The following is a 17,376-nucleotide window of genomic DNA, read 5'->3' on the forward strand; positions in this document are numbered from 1 at the left end:
TCTGTTGCCCAGGCTGAAGCATAGTAGTATGATCCAAGCTCACTGCAGCCTTGACCTCCTGGGCTCAGGCAATCCTCTTGCAAGTCCTAGCTACGCGGGTATTGCTCAAATCTCAAGTAGCTAGGACTATAGGCTTGGCATGCACCACTATGCCTGGCTAATTTTTTTCTTTTGTAGAGATGGGGTTCTCGCTATATTGACCAGACTGGTTTCAAACTCATTCCTGGCCTCAGGTGATCCACCTGCCTCAGCCTCCCAAAGTGTTGGGATTACAGGCATGAACCACCAAGCCTGACTCCAAATTATTTGTTAAGCAAGCCCTGACTCATGGATTTGGGGATCTTACCATTTACCCCAACTCAGGCATATCCAGGTACCAGAATGAAAAAAGGAGCACATGAGAATCTATCCACTCAGCTTCTTTGTCTTTCTTTCCAAATAAGCCAGAAATGCAAAAGAAACTGGCAGAAGATTGTTTTCTCTTAGTCAACTGGTCTCATCCAATTTATTGTAGCCTCAAGAAAGACAGGACTTCCATATATTCTACAAAATATTAGAGAACTGTTCTTGGTCTGATTGTGCTTTATCAGTTGTTTGTTAGTTTAAATGGATAACCTGAGCTGATTTTTAAAACACCGATTTTACTTGGAATGTGCCAAAATTGGCATTATGCTTTTTATTATGTATAACTTTAATGACTGTAGTAACCATCTGGAGAACACTGAGCAGGTCATTATCCAGACATCCATTGTTATAATCATTGCCACATGCTAGGCTTGTTTTCTTAAACTTTTTATTTTACAACAATTTTACATTTACAGAAAACTTGCAAAAATATAGAGTTTCCATATAACCCTCACTCAGTTTCCCCCAATGTTAACATTTTTACATTCCTATGGTACAGCTGCCAAAATAGGAAACTTAACATTGACATGATACTATTAACTAAACTCTAGACTTCATTTATATCTCATCTGTACTAGACTTCTGATAATGAAATCAGCGTAAGTTGTTACAACTGGGCTGTCATTTTATGATAAAGCAGGCATAAAGGATCAGTAATTAGTTTAGTATCTAAACTAAATTAGATTAAGAGTAGGTTATATGACCTGGCTCAGTGGCTCACATCTGTAATATCAGCACTTTGGGAGGCTGAGGCATGAGGATTACTTGAGGCCAGAAGTTCAAAAGCAGCCTGGACAACAAAGCAAGACCCCCATCTCTACAATAAGTGTTTTTTTAAAATTAGCCATGTATGGAAGCACACATCTGTAGTCCCAGCTACTCCAGACGCTGAGGTGGGAGGATTGCTTGAGCCTGGAAGTTCAAGGCTGCAGTTAAAGGCTGGGAGTTCAAGACTCCATGATTGTGTCACTACAACACTCCAGCCTGGGTGACAGAGTGAAATCCTGTCTCAAAAAAAGAAAGAAAGAAAAGAAAAGACAAAGAAAGAAGGGAGGGAGGCAGGAAGGAAGAAAGGAAGGAAAGAAAGAAAAAGCTTATGAATGTTCATCTGACAAGCTAATTAATTTTCTGAATTTTATTGATTTAAGTATCCAATTTTCTTACTCCATTTAGAGACAACAATAGGCCAGATGCAGTGGGTCACACCTGTGATCCCAGCTCTCTGGGAGGCCAAGGCAGGTGGATCACCTGAGGTCAGGAGTTCGAGACCAGCCTGACCAACATGGAGAAACCCCGTCTCTACTAAAAATACAAAATTAGCTGAGCATGGTGGTGTGGTGTGTGCCTGTAATCCCGGTTACTCAGGAGGCTGAGGTAGGAAAATCACTTGAACCATGGAGGCAGAGATTGTAGTGAGCCGAGATCATACCACTGCACTCCAGCCTAGGCAACAGAGCAAGACTCTGTCTAAAAAAAAAACAAAAAAAAACAAAAGAAGCAACAATAAAAGCCATTGCCTACTGATTCTTCTTCTCTCTTAGTCTCAAAGTCCACAGATGCTCATCCTAGGCTTAATTCTTAATACAGATGTTGTTTTCTCAATAGCAACATGTTCCCTGAAAGGAACATTCACCTGTCATTTGGGTATTACAAGGAGTTGAATATGCTTCTCTCTTTTGATGCTTAAAAAATTAGATACAGATCTTTCAAGCAAGCAAAACAGACTAATTAGCTCTGTGAAGCATTTTGGCTAGAAATCAATGTGTGTTATCTGTATTTGACCTGTGAATTGGGTTTCTAATAGTCAACTTTAAATCAGCTGTAGAAATGGGGGAGATAGGACTTTATCATGGATAAATAACATCCTACAACTTCATAATAAAGAAAGACAACAGGCTGGGCGTAGTGGCTCATGCCTGTAATCCCAGCACTTTGGAAGGCTGATGTGGGCAAATCACGAGGTCAAGAGATTGAGACCACCCTGGCCAACATGGTGAAACCTTGTTTCTACTAAAAATACAAAAATTAGCTGCGCGTGGTGGCACGTGCCTGTAATCCCAGCTACTTGGGAGGCTGAGGCAGGAGAATCGCTTGAACCTGGGAGGTGGAGGTTGCTGTGAGTCAAGATTGCACCACTGCACTCCAGCCTGGCGACAGAGAGAGACTCTGTCTCAAAAAAAAAAAAAAAGACAACATTCTGCTTCTTTCTCCATCAAATATTTTCTCTAGGTCACTAACAAGCAAGATCATTTTTGCCTTTTACCTACATTGCTTCCTCTGAATAGCCTCTGGGTATGATTTTATTAAAACTGCAAAAGCCAGAAGACCCATAACTGGAGGATCAAAAGGAAGCAGTTCATGAAGCAGACATCCTCATGGGTTCTCTCACATAAAGAGTTTCTCTCCATCTTCTTACAGATGCATGAAATTCCGGTAATAAGGGACAAAATGGTTTAGCTCTTGATTTGAGACTAAGGATGGAGATGGGGCCATTTAGAATGCCCAGATTCAAGAGGCAAACAGAAAGGAGAGTTGACGAAGGGTCCTGAGCAGGGACAGCTAGAAAAGCAGGTGAGTCAGAAGTGAACGATGCCCTGACAGGAGGAACGGATTTCAAGATGGAACTCAACAGTATGAAATATGCCAAAAAGAGGAGCCTGGCCTCTGTTGAGTTTCCCAGTCGTGAGGCCCCAGATGGTGCTGAAGTGAAGTGTGGAGGGCACAGCACAGTCCAGTGAGACCCACTGAGAGGGCGGAAGTGGAAACAGCAGTGTGGACTCTCCTTTGAGAAAGTGGGCTGTAAGAAAGAAAGAGACAGATGGTGGTAGCTGGAGATGAACATAAATTTAGGAGAACTTTCCTCCTTTTGTAAGAAGGCTATGTAAGGTTGATAGAAAAAAGAATCCACGTATAGGATGTCGGAAAACAAAACTGAAAACTCAGGAGGAGGGAGAGGAACTAGAAGAAGCAAAAGTGTCATAATGACTTTCAAATGGTTTAGTTTTTAAAAAATGATATACAGAGTGTTGAACAAATGTGTCAAGATGATAACAGTTGTTGAATCTAGGCAGAGAGTATACAGGCTTTCATAATAATATTATTTCCATTTTCATATATATTTGAAAACTTTCAAAACAAAGGGGATGTCGCAAATCTGTGGACCTGCCATACATGGTTGAAAATTTTCTTTTAAAAATATTGAGAGATATCCAAATACAATGTGAACACAAAATTGCAACTGAAAAGTTATGATTCAATATTCACAGCCATACGTAACCTAATGGACTGTAGATAATATTGTGTTACACCTATAAAAACTGTTTAACTTGAATTTTTTTATTGGAGTTTATTTAAACTAAGAAAAAAGGTCATGGCTAGGTGTGGTGGCTCATGCCTGTAATCCTTGCAATTTAGGAGGTCCAGGTAGGTGGATCACTTGAGGTCAGGAGTTCGAGACCAGCCTGGCCAACTTGATGAAACCGTGTCTCTACAAAAATACAAAAATTAGCTGAACGTGTTGGTGCATGCCTGTAATTCTGGTTATGAAACCATCAGATCTCATGAGAACTCACTCACCATCATGAGAACAGCATGAGGGAACCTCCCCCATGATCCAATCACCTCCTTCCCTTAACATGGGGGGATTACAGGTTCCTCTATCTGGGAGGCTGAGGCATGAGAATCTCTTGAACTCAGGAGGTAGTGGTTGCCTTGAGCTGAGAGCGCATCATGACACTCCAGCCTGAGTGACAGAGTGAGACTCTGTCTCAAAAAAAAAAAAAAAAAAAAAAAGAACAAAGTCATAGTATTTTCACACAATATACACTTGGTTCTTTAAGTGACAATTGTGACAAATAGCATAAAGAATTAAGGAATGCTGCACTTGTAATCAATACAAAATACCAATGTTTTGGGTGATACATAAAGAAAGATCACAAACACTTTTCAAAATATCATAGTAGCCAATATATAGGGAATGCCTTTGGTGGGCATAGAAACAAAGTTTAGAAAAGAAAACAAATCACACTGGAACTATTTGATTTCTTTAAAAATCACTGAACAAGAAAAGGTACATTGAACTTCACATACTGATTTTATACAATTTCTGTACAGTACCTTGACTTAAATCCAAGGGCAAAAGTTAAGACTCTCCTTTATTTTTGATGAACAACTACAAGGTAAACTTGGATGACCTTTTCCCCTGGATTTTACTGAAAATAGTCTTTTAAATTTTTTGTCTAAAAAAGGGCAGGTTTGGCACTTTTATACTGATGTCACCAGTGTTAATGTTTCTTGGAATCTTGGGAAGATTTATATTCTACACAGCTGACACAGCATGGGCTGTTAGGTTCCTGCAAAGCCAACCTCTGTTTTTTTCAACTTATTTTGCACATTGATTTGTGTAACAATCTCATTCTTGTTGGTCTCTGATCTGGTTTGACTCTGTGTTCCCACCCAAATTTCATCTCAAATTATAATCCCCACAGGTCGAGGGAGGGACCTGTAATCCCCACATGTCAAGGGAAGGAGGTGATTGGATCATGGGAGAGGTTCCCCCATGCTGTTCTCATGATAGTGAGTGAGTTCTCATGAGGTCCGGTGGTTTTATAAGGATCTCTTCCCCCTTTGCTCTTAGCTCTCTCCTGCCACCATGTAAGACGTGCCTGCTTCCCCTTCCATCATGATTGTAAGTTTCCCAAGGCTTCCTCAGCCATATGAAACTGTGAGTCAATTCAATGTCTTTTCTTTATAAATTATCCAGTCTCAGGTATGGCTTTATAGCAGTGTGAAAACAGACTAATGCAGTCTCTAACACCATTCCCCCAATATCATTTCTACAAGAATAATGTGAGCCACATGGAAAATGAAATCCAGTTCACATTTTCAAAAACACTTGCCTAATATTTCCATAAGTACTCAAATTAGATCTAAAATACCAAATTCATTTTCTGAAGAACCCACACAGAAGACAAAATATGATATTACGTGAGGTCTAGAAATCAGTTTGTTGTCATATTCTCCAATTAATAATCCTCCTTCTAGAAATTTACAAACATTTTCATCTCTCTTAGATACCAAGTGGAAAGTCTCCCTGATGATTTGCTGTTGTGTGTTTTCACTGTAGAGCTGGTGGAACTTGGAGAGCTGTGGCTTCCTGTGGTTGTTGAAGGTGATGGTCACCTTGATCCTGGCTGGGCAGTGCTGGAGCAACTGCCTCGCCTGGGGATCTCACTGGCTATACTTCTCCTCAACTTGGATTTTTAGTTGTCTTTTTATTTCTTTGTTTATTGTTGCTATTGGTTTTGTTTGTTGGTTTATTTCTTATTTTGGGACTTTTAGCACATAAGGATGGAGATAATGGGTACAGAATGGGAAAGAGTGGATATAATGATACACCCATATCCATCACCTACTTTCAACAATTACCTACACTTTCCCAGTCTTCTCCCATGTATTCCCCACACTCTATTGTCTATTTTTCTGGAGAATGTTGAAGTAAATCTAATATATCATACCATTTTACTTGTAATGATTTTAGAGGATAAAAACAAGTCATCATCATACCTAAAAAATTTTACTGGGGTAAAGGTTTTTTTGTTGTTGTTGTTGAGACGGAGGCTGGCTCTATTGCCCAGGCTGGAGTACAGGGCCGCAATCTCGGCTCACTGCAAACTCCGCCTCTCGGGTTCACGCCATTCTCCTGCCTCAGCCTCCCAAGTAGCTGGGATTACAGGCGCCCACCACTGCGCCCTGCTAATTTTTTGTATTTTTAGTAGAGATGGGGTTTCACCGTGTTAGCCAGGATGGTCTCATTCTCCTGACCTCATGATCTGCCCACCTCAGCCTCCCAAAGTGCTGGTGTTACAGGCGTGAGCCACCGAGCCCAGCCTGGGGTAAAGTTTTTAATGTCTGCAATAGTTCTTCATATTATTTTGGTTGAATTTTCTGATATTTTTAATTGAACTAATACAATATTGAGGAAATAATAAGTATCTATACTTATGCAAAGGCCTTGAAGAAACTGAAGTTTAAAATGAAACACTACCAGTGATAAAAGATAAATAATGGCACTGGTGCCCAGAAAAAAAATTAAAAGAGTCTTTTGTATAAAATCTTTTATATAAAATCTAAATACCAAAAAAAATTTGACATGCTGATATCAGCAAGAGTGTGGGAAAACAAATATTCTCATAGTGAATCGGTGAGAGTGTGAATTGGATAATGTGCCAGTGAGATGGCACGTTGAAAGGGTAGCTGAAGGAAGTTTAGCAAAAGAATTATTTATAGAGATGTGCTCAGGGTTAGGGGAACTTGCAAGGACTGGTGAAAGATCCAGGGACAAGCAACTGCAGGAAATAGTTTCTACCCGATCTGACTGACAGGGCAAAGGGAGAGAGCTTTTCTTGAAACATGGTGGGGACTAGGTTCGGTGGCTCATGCCTGTAATCCCAACACTCCAGCAGGCCAAAGAAGAGGATTACTTGAGTCCAGGAGTTTGAGACCAGCCTGGGAAACAGGGAGACTCTGTCTCCACAAATAATATTTTAAAAATTTAGCAGGATGTAGTGGTAGACGCCAGTGGTCCCAAATACCCTGGAGGCTGAGGCAGGAGGATCACTTGAGCCCAGGAGGTCAAGGCTACAGTGAGCTGTGATTGCACCACTGCACTCCAGCCTGGACAACTGAGAGACCCTGTCTTATTAAAGATAAATATTTTTTTTGAAAAGGAACATTGTGGACTTAGTAGCCACTGGGGAGGAGCTGCTTAATGGAAGCTGGCTTCTGGTAAGGGAATATAGCCAGTGCCAAACCAAGGGCTGGGGCTCCTTCCTTCTGCCCTCCCATCTCTCACAGAAGTCCTGAACGGACACTGGCTGCTAGAGGTTTATAGCCTCCTGGAATACAGAGTAGGGTCAGGACAGGCAGAGTGTGTATCTAGAGAGGAAAACATGATCCAACACAAAGGACAATTTAATATTATCTGCCAGTTTTAAACGAACACCCTTGAATCTGCAATTCTAAGAATTCAACCTACAAACTCAAATGTATGTAAAGTTAGAAAGTTAAAAATGGAAGTATTTTATATTCATTGAGAGTTTACTATGTAGGAGCATCAAGCAAGGTACTCTCCATCTGATCCTTACAAGAACCCTATGAGTTTGGCACTATTATTATCCCTATGCCACACTTTAGGAAGTCAAGGTTGGTAAAGCTCAGACATTTACCCATGCTCACAGTTAATAAGTGACAGCACAGGTATTTTAACCCAGACAATCTGACTCCAGTATCTGAGCTACAAGGAAGTTCATAGCAGCATTGTTTGTGGGAAAAAAAAGACTGAATAAGAACTTAAATAACTGTGGTTTGGGGATCTGGTAAATAAATTACGGCACATCTACACAGTGGAATACTATGCAACTTAAAAAAAAAAGCGTAGGGGGAGGGGGGAGGGATAGCATTAGGAGATACACCTAATGTAAATGACAAGTTAATGGGTGCAGCACACTATACATATGTAACAAACTTGCACATTGTGCACATGTACCTTAGAACTCAAAGTACTAAAAAAAAAAAAAAATGGAGCCAGGTGTGGTGGCTCATGCCTGTAATCCCAGCACTTTGCAAGGCCAAGGCAGGCGGATCACGAGGTCAGGAGATCAAGACCATCCTGGCTAACACAGTGAAACTCTGTCTCTACTAAAAAATACAAAAAAAAAAAAAATTAGCCGGGCATGGTGGTGGGTGCCTGTAGTCACAGCTACTCAGGAGGCTGAGGCAGGAGAATGGTGTGAACCCGGGAGGCAGAGCTTGCAGTGAGCCGAGATCGTGCCACTGCACTCCAGCCTGGGTGACAGAGCAAGACTCTGTCTCAAAAAACAACAACAACAAAAATGGAATAGGCTAGGTGTGGTGGTATACACCTGTAGTCCCAGCTACTTGGAAGGTTGAGGCAGGAGGATCACCTGTGCCCAGGAATTGAAGACCAGCCTGGACAACATAGTGAAACCCCATGTCTTCAGAGGGAAACAAAACAAAACAAAAGAATGGAATAGATCTACATATACTGATAGGGAAATATCTCCAAGATACACAACATGTGGAGAGGAAATGTGCAGAGCGTTGTGCAGTCTGTGTGCCCATTTGTATATAAAAATGAAAGGTGCATTTTAATTTAATCTCTCAGTAGAAGGACTGATAATTAAGGGATAATTTTTCAGTGTATATCTTTTAGTATTGTTTTAATATGTGTATCACTTTGCAATGAATACCTGTAATTAAATAAAAAGCCACATACATACACATGCAAATGTGTGTGAAGTGTCTGGAACAGAACAATAATAGCTAACATTTATTGAGCACTGTTCTAAATTTTTATATGTATTATCTCATTGAGTTATTCAAAAGAACCCTATTAAGTAGGTATTATTCTTACCACCCTGTATTGGTCTGTTTTCATGCTGCTGATAAAGACATACCCGAGAATGGGCAATTTACAAAAGAAAGAGGTTTGTCGGACTTACAGTTCTACATGGCTGGGGAGGCCTCACAATCATGGTGAAAGGTGAAAGGCGTGTCTCACATGGTGGCAGGCAAGAAAAGAGAGCTCGCGCAGGGAAACACCCCTTTATAATACCGTCAGATCTCGTGAGACCCATTCACTATCACGAGAACAGCACAGGAAAGAGCTGCCCCCATGATTCAATCACCTCCCACTGGGTCCCTCCCATGAGACATGGGAATTCAAGATGAGATTTGGGTGGGGACACAGCCAAACCATATCACCCCAATTTTAAAAATGGAAGAATGTGGTCACAAAGAGATGAAAGAATTTGTCCAGTGTCACCCAGCCAGTCTAGCTCCAGAGCCAGTGCTCATAATTCCCTCTCAATAAATGACTACTATTGTTTTTAATGATTTGTCCAAAACAATATTAACTTTTTCAACAGCTGCATTGTAGAGCTGGTTCGTTTTAATGCATAATCAATCAAAACCATAATTTTTTCCATCCTATACTTCATCTTCATTTCAAAAAGAAACTTTACTTTTTTTGTTTGTTTTATGAGTTGTGACCAAGCCTGGTCACTAAAAAACAAAAAACAAAAAACAAAAAACAAAAACATAAAACAAAAACCTTGTTTTAATCTAAAAATATCCTTTACATTTATTCTAGTCAAAATGTCAACTTGTTGACATTTGAGACTGAGATTCCAGCCTGTGGAGGTAATTGTGACTCTTTAGTGAAGCCATTATGTTAGCTATCCCTCCTAGCTTTGGGTAATCTTTAAACCTGATAAGCATGCCTCTGTGCCAGCATATAAATTACTGATAATGTTGCCAAACAGGACAGTGATGAGGCAGAGCTTTGTGAGATGTCACAGAGACTCTTGGTCAAGTTGTCCCTGATGTATTAATTCATTCACCCTGCTTGGATTGTTCAAACTGCTGAGTCACCTATCACGTTTCTTCATCTTGTCTCCTAGGACAATATGATAAGTTTTGCTCATCATTTTGCTGGAATTATTTCTGTTACTCATTGATTTACCACCATAACTGTGCCTCCCCAGCACCCTAACTTTTTTTTTTTTTTAAAAAGAGTCTCAATTGAAAGGGTTTGCTCACAGAACACATAGGGTGGCTTCTATCATCATCTCATCTTACATAAGTACTTGCAAAGTGCTTGTACAGTGGTGTTTTTCACAATTTACCAGCAGTCAATTCCAAGTTTACTAATTCCAATTTTGATTACGCTTTTTCCTCTTTTTAAAACTTTTTGAGGGCTGGGAGCAGTGGCTCACGCCCATAATCCCAGTACTTTGGGAGGCCAAGGTGGGCAGATCATGAGGTCAAGAGATCGAGACCATCCTGGCCAACATAGTGAAAACCCAGCTGTATTCAAAATACAAAAATTAACTGGGTGTGGTGGTGCATGCCTGTAGTCCCAGCTACTTGGGAGGCTGAGGCAGGAGAATCACTTGAACCCGGGAGGTGGAGGTTGTAGTAAGCTGAGATCGTGCCACTGCACTCCATCATGGGCCACACAGTGAAACTCCATCTCAAAAAAAATTTTTTTGAGTTTCTCCCCCTCGGTCTTTTGGTTTCTCTTTATGTGTCCTATAACTTCTCAGAATAATTTTGGCAACCCAGAGCACACATACCTATCTCTTTAGTATTCTAGGTGTTACCAGAAAGGGGTCCCTGATCCAGACCCCAAGAGAGGGTTCTTAGACCTCATGTGAGAAAGAATTTGGGGCGAGTCAACACAGTACAGTGAAAGCAAGTTTGTTAAGTAAAGGAATAAAAGAATGGCTACTCCATAGACAGAGCAACAGTGTGGGCTGCTTGACTAATTATACTTTTAGTATTTCTTGATTATATGCTAAACAAGGGGTGAGTTTTCCAGGAAAGGGGTGGGCAATTCCCAGAGCTGAGGGCTCCTCCCTTTTTTAGACCGTATAGAGTAACTTCTTCACTTTGCCATGGCATTTGTGAACTGTTATGGCGCTGGTGGGTGTGTCTTTTAGCATGCGAATGCATTATAATTAGCTTATAATGAGTCACGAGGACCACCAGAGGTCACTCTCATCTCCATCTTGGTTTTGGTGAGTTTTAGCCCGCTCCTTTATCACATGTTGTTTTATCAGCAAGGTCTTTGTGACCTATATCTTGTGCTGGCCTCCTATCTCATCCTGTGACTTAGAGTGCCTAACCTGGAATGAAGTCCAGTAGGTCTCAGCCTTATTTTACCCAGCCCTATTCAAGATGGAGTTGCTGTGGTTCAAACGCCTCTGTTGTAGGGCTGTGTTTTGTCTAGTTCTAGACACTTAAATTCGTTTTTCAAACATCTGCATTGTTATTTGATACTCTTATATACTCTTTTTTTTTTGAGACGATGGGAGTCTCGCTCTGTCACCCAGGCTGGAGTACAGTGGCTCCATCTCGGCTCACTACAACTTCCACCTCCTGGGTTTAAGCGATTCTCCTGCCTCAGCCTCCTGAGTAGCTTGGATTACAAACACCCGCCACCATGCCCAGCTAATTTTTGTATTTTTAGTAGAGACCGAGTTTCACCATGTTGGCCAGGCTGGTCTTGAACTCCCTACCTCAAGTGACCTGCCCGCCTTGGCCTCCCAAAGTGCTGGGATTACAGGTGTGAGCCACCACATCTGGCCTAGTCTTATATACTCATTTATTGAGTTCCTTTTTGTCTTTGCTAAAACTGCAGATTACTAACTATTGCTTTACAAAAAAGATGAAGGAAAATAAATGGTGATTTTCCTTGCTCATTGTTATCTCTTAGCATTTATGCTAACTGCATCAAAACAGCAGAGAATACTGCTCATACTGTTTATTTTTTTAAAATTCAAATGTAATTCAAATGTAGTTTTAAAAGCCCTTCCCTCACAATAGGGTGAAGAAGGAACAGGAGAAAGTCTTTCTTTTCCAATCTCCATCTTTGCTCCTGTCCTAGAAGAGGCGCTGCTAATCTGATGAGATTCTAAAATAGTGAATGGCACACTTCTGCTATGGGGAGAGGTCACTAAAGTGCACTTGTCCTTTTTACTTCTCCTGGGACAGCAGGTGCCTTCTAGGCAGAGACATTTGCTCTTTTTTCTCTCCTCTATTTCTCTAGACCTTCAGGAATCCTCAATTCTGCGTGGCAGAAAGACTCTACTTACGTCCTGAGCCAAAATTTTGTGCTGCAGCGTAGCTTATCCAGGATCCCTAAAGAGGCAGTTACAGGAATCCACTTGAAAATAAAGGGGTACTTGCTAGGGTATCTTACATGCTGTTGTATCTTTCAAATCTCCTTCTAGAACCTCAAAGGAAGTGGAGATGGCTGGGTTGAGGCAGGATTTGGGTATTCTTGAATCCCCAGCCGAGGGCCTCTGTCGACAAAAAGAGTCAAACTCTGTAAAATATTTGAAGAGATTTATTCTGAGCAAATATGAGTGACCATGTCCTGTGACACAGTCCTTCCTCAGGAGGTCCTAAGAACATGTGCCCAAGGTGGTCAGGGCACAGCTTGGTTTTATACATTTCAGGGAGGTATGAGACAACCAGTCTTTCAGGTTGAATTTTAGAGTGCCCTGGCTTAGGAGGAAGTGCATTCAGATGGTTGGGGGGCCTTGGAATTTATTTTTGGTTTACACCTTCTTCATGAGCATATAAACTGAGCTCTTGCTCAGAAGGCTCCATACAATGTTCTGCCGTCGCCATCTTGATTATCAATACTTTTTGTTTAACAAGGGGACTCAAATTTTTGTTTTGCACTGGGTTCCAAAATTATGCAGCCAGTCCTAACCCAATCCTGATAATTAACTGCACTCAATCCCACCATTACTTCTAAAAAAACACTTCCTTTTAAGGAGGAGGATTTAAGTTTCAGTTTGTTCTTGGTTTTAGCTTTTCAAACGCTGTTCACATAGGTTTTGGGAAAGATACTCTTTCTTTCATCTTTTGTATAAACCTTTTACATTTCTGAACTCCTAAGAAAACTTTGTACTCACATTGGGATTTTTCGAAATTTAAACTAGAGCTTGTTTTCTAATTTTCTTAAACACTTTTGGAGTCTTAAATCATGGGATAGATTTTGCTTCTTTTCATTGAATTTTTAAAATCTGTTTGCCAAAGGTATACTTCATATCTAACTCATAAATTCCCAAAAGAAAAATGCATTGAGCAAATGTATAACACAAATAAGAAATCATGTAACTTCCCCTAATTCTCCCTTCTTCTGAAGGTATGTTAGTTATTTTCATAAGTCTACGTAGCTACACCTAGCTTGCCACTAGCACTCTCTCTTCATTCAGGTAGGAGGAAAATGATTCACAAACCAATTTCTAAATTATTTATCCAGTCTTTCTCAAGAAAATAGACTTTCTTGGAATGGTAGAAAGTAACTTTACTCGGCCAGATGTGGTGGCTCACACTTACAATCCCAGTACCTTGGGAGGCTGAGGTGGCAGATCACTTGAGGTCACGAGTTTGAGACCAGCCTGGCCAACATGGCAAAACCCTGTCTCTACTAAAAATACAAAAATTAGCCCGGTGTCATGGCACGTGCCTATAATCTCAGCTGCTCAGGAGGCTGAGGTAGGAGAATCGCTTGAACCCTGGAGGTAGAGGTTGCAGTGAGCCGAGATCTAGCCACAGCACTCCAGCCTGGGCTGGAGTGAGTGAGACTCCATCTCAACAACAACAACAAAAACACCGGAAAAGAAACTTTACTATCTCTAATGGGTATATTATCTAGAGTAAAGTTTAGCAAAATATCGTCTTCAAGCCAAAAACAGGCCTGCCTGGGAGCTGGGAATGCTTTTTATGTATTTTTAAGGCTTGTAACAAATGAATGAACAAAGAATATGCAATTCAGAAAGTCTAAAATGTTTACAATCTGAATTTCTACAAAAAGAAGTTTGCCACCTCCTGATTTAGAGAGCAGTAACAATTTGCCTTCCCTCCCCACGGAAGTCAAAGTAGAAAAAAATTACTCTAAACTATAAAGAAACTTGCGGTTGTTAAATTAAATTTATAGGAGCCCATCAATTTAGACTGAGCTCCTTCACTAGGCCTCAGCAGATCAAACCAAAATGGAGTCACTTATGCTAAAATTCCAGGCCACCTTGGCCGGGCGCTGTAGCTCAGGCCTGTAATCCCAGCACTTTGGGAGGCAAAGGTGGGAGGGTCGCTTGAGCCCAGGAGTTTGAGACCAGCAGGGGCTACATAGGGAGACTCCAACTCTACAAAAAATAAAAAAATTACCCAGCCATGATGGTGCACACCTGCTGTCCCAGCTACTTGGGGGGCTGAGATGGGAGGATCCCTTGAGTTCTGGAACCCGAGGCTACAGTGAGTGGAGATCGCACCACTGCCCTCTAGCCTGAGCGACAGAGCGAGACTCTGTCTCAAACATAAAAAATAAAAATAATTCCACGCCACCAAGACAAAATCAAGTTGTTTGCTTGGCCTTCCAAGAAATCAGGAAGTCCAAATCCCCAAATAGGCCAGTTTTAGCCGGGGTGACAAGGTAGTCCCCTCTGCTTTGACCTTTATAAGGAAAATAACTGTGAAACAACCAGTCTCTGTTCTTTGTTTCTGCTCTCTTTGGCTATTTATTTATTTATTTGACAGTCTCACTCTGTTGCCCAGGCTGGAGTGCAGTGACACAATCTCGGTTCACTGCAACCTCTGCTTCCCAGGTTCAAGGATTCTCCCACCTCAGCCTCCCGAGTAGTAGCTAGGATTACAGGTGTGCACCACCACGTCTGGCTGATTTTTGTATTTTTAGTAGAGATGGGGTTTCACATGTTGGCCAGGCTGGTCTCCATCTCCTGGCCTGAAGTGATCTGCCCGCCTCAGCCTCCCAGATTGCTGGGATTACAGGCGTGTACCACTGCTCCCTGCCTCTTCAGCCTTTTTCTATAAATACTACCCAGGTTGCAGAACTGAATTATCTGAACTTCTGGTTCTAAGAGTTGCCCAATGTGCAGATTGTTCTTTGCTCAAGTAAACTGTTATATTTGTTTTGTCTAAAGTTTTTCTTTAGTTGTGGTCTTCAACACTCACTGGTCCCTTAATCCCATAGTTCCTTGTTCTTTCTCTGTCTCTCCACAGCAGCCATTTCTACCAAGTTTAGGAGCACTCCATTGTACTCTCCGTTCTTGGCAAGCCTATAGTCCTAACTACTAAGCTTTCTAGGTGAAACGCTTGTGGTTTGCGCCGCTTGCTATAAGCCAACCTGGCTGCCCCAGTCAGGAGTCAAGGCAGCCCAGCTCAAAGTGAGTTCCTCCCACTCAGAGAGGTCCACGGGGAACTGGATGCAATAGGGATGCTTGTTGCAGTGAATATTGGGTGACCCCTCCCGTCAGACTTTGTTTTAGTGAGTAAAAATGCTCATGGGGGTCGGGCGTGGTGGCTCACGCCTGTAATCCCTGCACTTTGGGAGGCCAAGGCGGGCGGATCACGAGGTCAGGCGATCAAGACCATCCTGGCTAACATGGTGAAACCCCGTCTCTACTAAAAATACAAAAAAAAATTAGCCAGGCGTGGTGGCGGGCGCCTGTAGTTCCAGCTACTCGGGAGGCTGAGGCAGGAGAATGGCATGAACCCAGAGGCGGAGCTTGTGGTGAGCAGAGATTGCGCCACTGCACTCCAGCCTGGGCAACAGAGTGAGACTCCGTCTCAAAATAAATAAATAAATAAATAAATAAAGCTCATGGGATCTCCTAAAGGGAGCTCTCCAAAACTAGGGTTATTCAATTTTCTGAGGTCTCTCGTTAACCTCAAGTTTAGAAGTACAAGGGCACAGAGCGACTGGTCATCTGCTGAGGGGGTCTATCCCATTTCTGGGCCCTATGCATCCTTGCAACATAACCCCACATGCATCTTTCTTGCAGTCTGTGAGGGCCCTAAAAAAATGCAGGCTCAGCTGCAGTCCTGACCTAGTACCAGTTTCCCCTCATTCCTGATGGTTGACTTTGCTCCTACCACCAGGCCAAGTTTGCCCCTGCTACCTTCCTTTAGGCTTTTTCCTTCTGCCACAACTGAAGCTTGAGTGGCCTACTGTGGGGAAGAGGGATTGGAGCAGTCTGCTGCAGGTGCAGGCAATTAGATATGTGATGTCCGTTGAGATTTTAAAATAAAACTGGTTTATCTGCTCTTAAGTATCACCATAATAAAACCATCATAAAAAGCATTGGTTGCCGTACTAAAGCATGGCAGATAAGATACTGTTACAGGATCTCTGAGAAGTTGATTTTTCTGGCCAGAAACATCTGTGGCCGTGGTACGCAGACAAAACACTTTTTGTTTAGTGTTAGAACGGCTGAGAGGAGTGGGAGTGGGTAGCTCTTCTCTGTAGGCAGGTCATCCTGTGTAGTGTTCAGCTGTCTGCAGGGAGGAGACCCTGGAGAGAAGAGCTCCACTTCTGCAGTTCACCTAAGCTCGCAGCAGGGAGAGTACTCCTCTCTGCCGGCAGTTTCTGCAGCTCTCAGAAAAGTGAGTTATCCTCTCTGGACCTGGTCGTGCTGTCGTTTCCAGCTACCAGCAGAGAGAATACTTATCTGCACAGCGCGTTGTCCTGTCTTCTGTCTGTCCTCTTTGTTCTCTGGTCGTCCTCTGCTTTGCTCCGGCTAAGCCCAGGGCTTTACGGACCTCAGAGGGGAGGAAGTGCATGCCTATTGGCCCATGGGCAGCCATGGGCAGCACCAAAAAAGGCACCACGAGTCCCCATTCTGGTCCGTGGAACTGGCAACCTGGCCCCCAGCCTTCAGGCCTTCCTTGGCCTGAAGGTGGGGCCTTACTGAGGACCTGCCCCCTTTCCTCCAGGAATTAATCTGGCTGCTGCTGCCATTCATGGCCCTGGGGCTGGGCCCCAACCCCACTAGGAGATCAGAGCTGGCACCAGGAGCAGAGAGGCCAGGTAGCGAGAGCAGACACCCCCGAGTCTGCCGGGATGGGGCAGGGCCCAGGGGGGTATCCCATGCCCCCAAAGGGAGTGGGGTTCGGGGGAGGGAACATCTCAGGATCCCGAGGGTGCAGGCTGCACAGATGCCCAGGTCCTGAGCCTGGGAGGGCAGCCACAGCTGCACCGGCAAAGCTCCTGCCCCACCAATTAGGAAGGGTCAGGGTTTCTGCTTTTCCCCGACTCCTGCTGGCTCTGTGAAGTGGGAGGCCCAGGTCTGCAGCCACAGGTTGGGCGGCTGCAGTTGCACCCAAGAGGGCAGATCCTGCCTGCTCCTGGCCCCCTCCCAGAGCACAGGGAGGCTTCCATCCACAGCCACAGTTGGGTAGCTGTAGCCCCGCCCAGGAGGGTGGGGCTCCCACCAGTTGCATAGAGTCTGCAGCACCCCCCTACCCCGTGCCTCCCTGCTGCAGCCGACGTGATGACAGCAGTCACTGCCATCACTACTGCCTGAAAATAGTCTTTTGCTGGTCAATTCTGCACAATTGCGGCAGTTATTATCTTCA

The 17,376-nt window shown here is 43.0% G+C and overlaps 1 pseudogene; it reads right to left on the reverse strand.

Moving 5' to 3' along the window:
• Nucleotides 1-4,630: 4,630 nt before the first annotated feature.
• LOC119626734 (AP-3 complex subunit sigma-1-like) lies at nucleotides 4,631-12,624 on the reverse strand (annotated as a pseudogene).
• Between the last annotated feature and the right edge of the window lie 4,752 nt (nucleotides 12,625-17,376).

This window comes from Chlorocebus sabaeus, chromosome 17 (assembly GCF_047675955.1).
Source record: "Chlorocebus sabaeus isolate Y175 chromosome 17, mChlSab1.0.hap1, whole genome shotgun sequence".
In the NCBI taxonomy this organism is placed as follows: Eukaryota; Metazoa; Chordata; class Mammalia; order Primates; family Cercopithecidae; genus Chlorocebus; species Chlorocebus sabaeus.